Below are 9,497 nucleotides of genomic sequence, written 5' to 3'. Positions count from 1 at the left end.
TTGAAGATAGGCGTCTTCAAGTTTGGGCCAATGATCTAGGAGTCGAGCTTACCTCGGTGAATATTCTTGCGCCGGTTCGCCCGTTCAAACTTGAATGCACAAAAGGTCTCGACAGCTATGCGTGCGGAAGTGGTTGTCATAAACTTCAGCTTCCTTCAACATGGGGAAGCATGTAGCAACGATTTGTGGAGTTTTAAACTCCATTGACAGACAAAATTTAGAGCTTACCTCTCGGAGTTCTCCGCACGAGGAAGAATCCGCCATTCAAGTCTGAGGTTTGGAAAGGAGGGGTTTCCCTAATTCTCAGGCTTGTGGACCAATTCTCTCTGACAAGGCCTTTCTTCACGAGAGCAGACCAATCCATCTTTTGGCCCTCGGTGTCGTGCTGGCCTCTTCTAGTTGAGAAATTATTCGTTTTCCAGCTTGTTTATCATTCATGTACGCTACTACCCGTGTCAGTGGTGCTAGAATCTTGGTCGCCTCTCTTTCTCCGTAAAGGACGGCTCCTCCAGAAAGGAACGAAAAGAGACCATTGAAGACAAACTTCACCAAGCACGAGTCCAAAGCGCGGCATTGCAGCAGTCTTCTATAGTGTTGGTTGTCTACGAGACCTTAGGCGAAGTCAAGGAGTTGCAAGGAGTAGCTGCCAATGGGCTTGTAGACGGACTCTATTGAGAAACATGTCATTCTTAATAATGTCTTCATCTTCTGGAAGGCTAAAGCTCTTGCTCACGCAATAGGTGAGAACCTAGTTTGGAGATCGAGGACTACAGTCCGCACCGACTAGGCCCACGAGACAAAACTGTTCTCTTGCTCCTTTTTCCTAGGTTGGCTTTTTTCCTTGTTTTCATGGCAAAAAAAGCCAACCTTGAGAAATTTGAGCGAGGCTTAGGGAGCATTGACCAATCGGCGCAACATAGTAGCCTTCTGAACTGGTCACTCCCCCCCACTCAAGATCCGAGTTTTTATTGGATTGCCTTAGGTACAATTGTTTGGTGCTCTCTCCTACTCAAGCATGAATATTGGATCGAGACTTGGTTGGATCACCTCAGATACAATCATTCGATACTTGGACTATCAAATTGGCTTAAATTTATTGCGAGTGCATCAGATTGTACCTCCTCTTGAGCACGTAAAGAAAGCTGATCCATTGGAGCTCCATTGCCCTATTGCTACTTCGATTTTCCAAACTAGATAATGTGCGATGCGTAAGTCAATGACATTCTGCCTCCAACAATATTTAGGAGAAATTTTCACTCCGTTCTTAATTTCGAGCAGACTCTGATGGACGTTGAAACCAACACTTAGAACAAAGCTCAGGAGTCTTACAAACGGTGGCCTAGTTGGATGACCGCAATGAAGACAAACTAACTTCTGTTAAAGCAATAAGCATGAAGGTCAACAACTGGTGTTCCGATGTGGAAGAGGGAACACAGTTAGCCTAAGAAACAATGACTGTCACAGCAATATGAAGTTGTTTCTAGAGCTTCTTTCATTCACACCACTTATTCCTTGCATTGATATATTTATAGATTAGAAACAATTACATGCGAAATGACCAACTCCACCTAGGTGACGCCTAATGAATTCTTGCTGAATTTTTTAAAAGATTATTGTTTCATTAAAAGTCTTCGTCTTTCTCTTTGCTGCTAACGGGGACTGTGCACTACTGCATGCATGAGTGACGAATTGAAAGGGGAGAAGGAGAGGGTGAGGAGGTGAGGAAACATTACATTTGGAAGCTTTTCTTTCATAACTGACCATGGCTTTGGATGGAGCCCCACTGCAGGAAAGATGCACATATACTGGTGTTGGCTTAATATGCCCAAATGATTACGAGTACGTTCCTGGTGATTGCTTGCTCAACACACTAAACTATTTGCTAGGAAATACATTCTCACCTAGTATATTGAGAAAACAAATCATTAATAGCTTCATCTCTGCCTTACGTAATGAAGAAGGCCATGCAATGCAATGTCTATGAACTTTTTTATTGCTTGATATTCTGCGGACATTGCATGGTGTATACTCCATAAATGAGTACATTTACAAAATGCAGCTACCAGCTTCAGCTGGTGGATTGTGGGGAGACCATTTTTGCATTGTCTGGTCTGCGTACCATTACAGAAAAAGCATTACACTTTGGTCCAAGTCAACTATGACAAATTACTTAACATACTTTTCTCACTTTGATGTAGCCTTACATATACTTTATGACGATCGTCCTTCACATGTTGGACATTTTGAACCATTAATTCCTTCTCGATCTCCTTCATGCCCAAATGCCATATGTGTAAACTCTTCAGAAGATATTGCACGCTCTAATGAGCGCACTCTAAGTTTCTCAAACCTCCAGACAATGGAAAATTTTGATTACACTGTTGGCGACTGCATGTTCAATGCTATAGCCTACTTGCTCAACTGCGAAAGGTCAAGCCAAGAAATAAGACAGATAGGCGTTCGCGAGCTGACTCAAAACCTGCGAAACAATGATTCCGCAGCTATTGTTATGAGCGCGTATAGAGCTAGAAGAGAGCAAGAGGAGGCGCTCACAATGTACAAGAACTTGGACTTGATGATAAGCTTAATATTGATTATAAGACTTAATACTTTATTAAGAGAGCTAGATACAAGGCTTGGATTACATAACTAGAGTACAAGACAAGGCTTGATTGCAAGGACAAGACTTGAACATAAGAACTAGAAGAGGGATTTCCTTATAGGAGCCTCACAACTGGTGTTGGCAAGACTGAGGGGCTTGTGGCCCAAGACCTCTATTTATACTAGTGCTTGAGGAGGTTACTTGAGGAGGTTAGGACTTTCTAGGTTCTTCTTGAGGAGGTTAGAATCTTCTAGAACCTTCTTGATCCTTCTAGTTCTTCTAGAACCTTCTAGATCCTTCTTCAACTTTCTAGAGCTTTCCAGAAACTTCTAGATTCTTTCGAAATCTTCTCCATGCTTCTAGAAACTTCTAGAATCTCCTGGATACTTTTTAGAACCTTTTAGAATTTTTAGATCCTTCTAGATTCTTCTAGAGCCTTCTAGTAATGATGTAGGCGATGATGCAGGCGACGACTGACTCTCAAGCATCCATGACATTACCCCCTCCTCTAGCGACGAGTTCCACGAGGAGCAGTGGTGTTCCCTGACTGGGGCTTCCATGGATGCTGTTGATGGAACTCTTGGACTTTGAGAGATGCATGCTAAAGATTGTGTGCTGGTTCCCAGGTTCGTTCACTGACATCATAGCCTTTCCAATGCACCAAGTACTGTAACCTGCCACGCGAAACTCGAGAATCTAGGACTTTCTCGACCTCATATTCGTCATGTCCTTGAATCTCAACCGGAGGAGGTGGTTGTTGCAGGGATCTTCCTGGGATCTTAGATGTGTGACAAGGTTCTAGGACTGAGACATGAAAGACTAGATGGATTTTCATGGATGAGGGCAATTGGAGTCGATAGGTGACTAGATTGACTTGACAGATAATTTTAAACGGCCCAAGCCTTCGATAATCAAGCTTTGACAGGGACAAGATGAACGTAGATCACGCCGGAGGAGCCACACTTTATCCCCTTCTTTGTATTTTGGATGCTGCATACGATGGAGATCTGCACTTTCCTTATACTTGGATTGAGCTTCTTTGATATGAATTGTAAGTTCTTTGTGAATTGCAAATAATTGTTGTGTAAGATGAACAGCAACTGGATTCTTGACTTGATGGTGTCTGTGGATATCCTGTTTGGGATGTTGACCATAATTAGCAAAGAATGGAGTGTGACGGGTGGAGGCATGAAAAATGTTGTTATAGGAGAATTCCGCTAGCGGTAGGAGCTCGACCCAATTATCCTAGTGATAATTGATAGTACAACGGAGATACTGTTCCAAAACTTGATTTACTCTCTCTGTTTGTCCATCACTTTGTGGATGATTAACTGAGGAGAGGTTGATTTTTACTTCGAGTAGCTTGAATGAGCTTTTCCAAAAGCTAGAGATGAATCGTGGGCCTCGATCAGAAACTATGTCATCCGGTAATCCGTGATAACGATAGATATGTTGTAGAAAGAGTTTGGCCGTACCTTCCCCGGTGATGGTTTTAGTGGTTGGAATAAAGTGTGTCATTTTTGTAAACCGATCCACGACTACTAAAATGGAGTCAAATCCTTGTGACAAGGGTAGCTCTACAATGAAATCCATGGAGATGGATGACCGTGGTTTGCTTGGAATGGGCAAGGGATGGAGTAACCCATGAGGACGATGACGAGGGGCCTTTGATCTATTGCAAGTGTCACAAGTGCGTACATACTCCTTGGCAAGCTTCCACATTTGAGGCCACCAAAAGTCACGGGAGAGAAGCTCAATTATCTTATTTACCCCAAAATGCCCTGCTCTGATGGAAGATCATGCCGTTGCTGAAGTACCTCCAAGCGTGTTGGTCCTGGCCGAATATAGAGAAGACCCTTATAGTAAATTAGTCCATCAATTCTTGAAAGTCCTCATTAACCTCTTGTCCTTGTAGTTGTTGTCTAATATTCTGAGCAAGTGGGTCTTTGGCAATTTGCGTCTTCACCCTTAGAAAGAAAACTAGAATCCTTAGGAGCTTGGCTCATGGTGGCGTTTAGCTTAAGCTGCTCAAGTTTCAAAATCATTTACTCTTGTTGATCAAATGCTGCGTCGCCTTCTCTAGGTGCAAGGTAGGCTTCTTTGAAAGTAAGCAAACTGTGAATTTACTTTTCCATGACGAACACGGAAAAGGACACTATGAGCTATTTATTGCTCTCCCTAGTGGAGAACAAGAAGTAAGAATTGTTGTGGAGAAAGAGATATACAACAAGGAAAAACAGGTAGGTAAAAGAAAGAGGAAGAGAAGCTACGCACATTAGACCGAAGACTTGGAAAAAAAACTGATGCACTTGTACAGTTTGAATACTGGGGCCTTAAAGAAACACGTTATAGAAATTTTCTTGCAAGAAAACAAACAAGCATGCATACTGAGAAAGGAGTAGCTTGGAAACTTACAAACTTGTTAAAGAAACTTGCCAGTAATAAACAAATTGAAGAACATCCAAATGAGCATTTCCCACTCCCAAAATCAATTATAGATACAGAGTTACTACATTTGCATAGAGACAATCTAAACTTGCCAAAGAAAGAAATTTGCTTGCGTTTTTTAAGAACCCACAACCTACCAGACAATAACCTTAGTAAACTTACACGTCACTTATACTTTCTACTAAAGAAACCCAAAAATGTACACGAAACTGCTTGTGAGAAAACTGTGTATGAATATCTTGAAACCGAGAACATTGTGTAAAGATTTATTCAGGCTACATAGCAAACTCCGATAGAATTTTGTTCTTGTTGCAAACGACTGAATTTTCCAAAAGACCCGACGGACGACTGCTCATACGAAAAGAATCTGATTGAGTACGAGATTTCCATGTTATTAAAACCAAACAATACTAACAAAGTGCAACTGTGTAATAGTTGTTTATACTACTGTAAAAAGAAAAGCGTCCCAAAGTTCTCATCGCCTTCTTTCTTATGTATGAATGAACATATTGAATCAATAACTGCAAACTCATCAATACTTGCATTACGGTCAATATCTCTTACGAGGAAGTGTAATAAACATTTTAGCGACAACAGACATAGTTCAGAGCATCTTGCCCCGCATAGCTGTTGAAAACACAACTATCGGTGTAGCAATAAAGAGGAAGCTGGAGTACAAGGCAATTTATAAAAGTGGCCAAATTCAACCGCAACATGTCATCGCCGCATTGACTGATTTGGTAGGTACACCACTGCATAAAAAACACAATATACAACCTAGCGCACTGTTTAGCAAGCAAATGGCTGCACTCCATGCTGAAAGCAACGAATCGGGTGAGGATCACGAAACACCAATCGATGACTTGCAAGAAGAAGCTACAGAACCGCACACAGATACCCTCTTGCATAACTTTGCCTCGAACGACTTTTTCGATGCCTTTACAAAGGTCTTGACGATTGCTCCACGTGAGGGCAACATGCCACTTGGACTATTCATAGACACAGACTGCGAGGAGTTGAATTTTCCTACGCTTTTCTTTGGGAAGGAACAATCTAACCAAATGGGCCTCATCGGTATACGTATCAAGAGATTTGCCAATGGGAAATTATGAACAGCGACCGACGATTCGCAAGGCACATCACGAACGTGTTCTTCAAAGTCATTAAGATCATGATACATCAAATTCACAGATCCGCCTGGGTTAGACTGCGAAAGTCAACATTGAATGACCGAGTCATCCGTGCGGCAGATGTGAAGACAACAGAAAGCTTAGAAAAGGTCTTGCAATCAGATAGTGGATACAGAGACCTCGAGCGCTTGAGAATTTCTCTTAATTATTATTATCGTTTGCGAAAAAACATTTTCGCGATGATCCGTTAACTTGGCCACACCTACATTTTTCATGACATTCACAAGCGCGGCGAGCAGAGTTGGAAACCATTACAAACCGCATTGTAGATACTTTCAAACGATAATCACCTCCATATGAACAAAGCTGCCACTGCATGATCTCGTAAGAGAGGACCCTGTCATATGTGCTAGATATTACAAACGCAGAATAGAATCCGTGCGAAAGTTGCTAAAACAAACACCTAATATCTACGGCCCCGTCAAGGACTTCTTTTTCGTGACCGACTTCCAATCACGTGGAAGTGAACATGATCACGGCCTTCTTTGAATAGAGAACGCACCTATATATAACGCCACCAATGAAATAAAGGTTAATGCTTTCATTGACAAGTACATATCCTGTGACAAGCAAGGCATTGCCGAACATCTACGTAATATTCAAACCCATTTACACATGCACACATGTAAAAAGTGCAAAAAGAAAAAATGCCGATTCAATTTTCCGCAATCGCCATTACTTACTACTGCTATTCTCAAGCCCCTGGAGAATGCAACATGTACAGATAATGAAAACGCAAAAAAGATTTTCTATTTTCTAGAAACGCATGATGAGAATGACCTTCCCATAGATTTCCATAAATTCCTCAACTTGGTTCAGGTAACAAAAGAAGACTATACGAGAGCAATCTGCTCCACAATAAAAAGATCAACAATTTTCTTAAAAAGAAGCCCCCAGAATATACGAACGAATGCGTTCGCGAAACATTTAATAAATGTTTCGGAAGCAAACATTGACTCCCAGTTCATCCTTGACCCATACGCAGCGGCAAAGTACTGAACTTCTTACTTAACAAAAATGGACAATACACTAACAAAAGTCTTCCGACAAATTCTGAGACGTACTAAAACTGAAAATACTGGTCCAGCTGAGCGAATTAAACAGATCAGAACATCACTATTCAACGCTCAACAAATGTCCATTCAGCAAGCGGTCTATTTAATACTATCTTTTCCTTTCTTTCATGCATCTAGATCTTTTCAATTTGTGAACACAACACCCATGGTTGAACGCGCATTCATGGTGAAATGCGCCAAAGAATTGCGTGATTTGACAGACAACTCTGCTGACATTATGAGAGATCAATTATTGATAAATACAAAAAACGGCCACCGCAACTAGAACATTGTACATTAGCAGACATCGCCACTGATATTCAATCACGAAAAAACTTCACACGGCGAAAGAAAGAGAAAGTGACTAGGTCTATTAGATACAATAAAAAGCGGGATCCTGAAAATTTCGAAAGGGAAATGCTGCTATTGCATTTACCTTTTCATAGAGATGAAGATGAGGCTTCCTAAACGAACACAACACGTGGCGAAGTGTCTACGAGTTGCGCAAGCAACAAATTTTGGGAAATTACAAAAAATACACGTACCAAGTAAGCTCAGGAAACCGGGCACAATGGCATGATGTCGCAGAAATAACAGCCGCTCTAATATGCAGCGAGAGGTCAAGTTCTGAAGATGAGAACGAGCACCTTGTGAAAGTCACCAACACTGAAAATGTAGAACCTTTCACAATTGAACTTGGTTCTCACACTAATACAGCTACGAGCACTGGTAGCATTCAAACCTATGAGTACTTAACTCCTCTTGGCGTAACCTCCGACACAGCTACACATTACAAACAGATACGCCAGCTTACGAGCAACAGATTTTCTTCGACGACATAATGTACAAAATACAGTACGAGCAAGAGAAAAAGATCTTGGCTTTCATAACAGGCGGCGCTAGAACAGGGAAAACAATTCTTCTAAAAACAATCACTGAACAACTTACTAGATATTACAATTGTAATAAGCACAGCGACATGTTAAAACCAAAAATTCTCAAACTCGCGTACACAGGAAAAGCAGCATACAATATTGATGGAACAACAATTCACTCCGCTCTGCATATGCCTATAAACCAAAAAATATTAACACAACTTCCCGACTCACAACTAGATACCTTAACCAAGGTCTATATGGAGTTAAAGGTACTTTTGATAGACGAAATTTCGTTAGTGGGAGCACGAATGTTTTTGAACATCAACAAACGCCTCCAAACAATTAAATACAAACATCATATACCTTTTGGAGGTCTGCATGTACTTTGCTTCGGAGATTTATACTAGCTTCCCCCGGTACGAGATAAATGGGTCTTTGCAAACTCTTACCCCTTGAGTCTGAATGTATGGCAAGCACACTTTAAACAACATGAACTACCTGAAGTTATGCGCCAAACTGACAACCGACTTTGTGGATATTCTCAATTGAATCAGGAAAAATGAACAAACAAACATTGACGTCAAAACGCTGAATAACATATGCTTCAACAAGGTGTTGCATAACATACATATACCCCATTTATTCTATACACAACAAAGAACATTACAACATTATAACGTTATATTCAAGCTCATGGAAGGGCCAACATTTACGCTTACTGCGATAGACACACCCGCTGTAACCACCTCGACAATCTTGAGCAACACAAACAAAACAGTTAGATTGCTCAGCGTACTGAACATAAAGCCGTTAATGTTGGTTTAGCTATGTGCAGGAAACTATGATACAAATGACGGGCTTGTAAATGGAGCAGACGGACTTTTCCAAACTATTGTAACTTTGAACAAAAAATTAGTAATGTGGATTGAATTCTACAACAAAGAAGTAGGCAAGGAAACACGATTTAAAAATAAACACCTGTATACCTCTGGCATTGGCTCTACGTGGACATGTATATTTCCAGTAACGAAAGAGTTCCAACTAGGAAAAAGCAATGTTAGCAGAGTCTGCAGAACTCAGTTCCCAATTCAACAAGCTTCAGCAAGAACTATACACCGCTCCCAAGGACTCTCACTCGATCAACTAGCCTTCTCGCCTGACAAATGTACTAAGCATGGTTTAACATATACTGCACTCTCACGAGTTCGAACCATATACTCTCAACTAGCCTTCTCGCCTGACAAATGTACTAAGCATGGTTTAACATATACTGCACTCTCACGAGTTCGAACCATGGAAAACCTGTTTCTCCTAAATCCTTTAG

This window comes from Adiantum capillus-veneris, chromosome 29, assembly GCF_014529385.1.
Source record: "Adiantum capillus-veneris isolate H3 chromosome 29, ASM1452938v2, whole genome shotgun sequence".
Classification (NCBI taxonomy): domain Eukaryota; kingdom Viridiplantae; phylum Streptophyta; class Polypodiopsida; order Polypodiales; family Pteridaceae; genus Adiantum; species Adiantum capillus-veneris.
The sequence above is the reverse complement of the archived record's forward strand: the minus strand, read 5'-3'. Positions refer to the sequence as shown.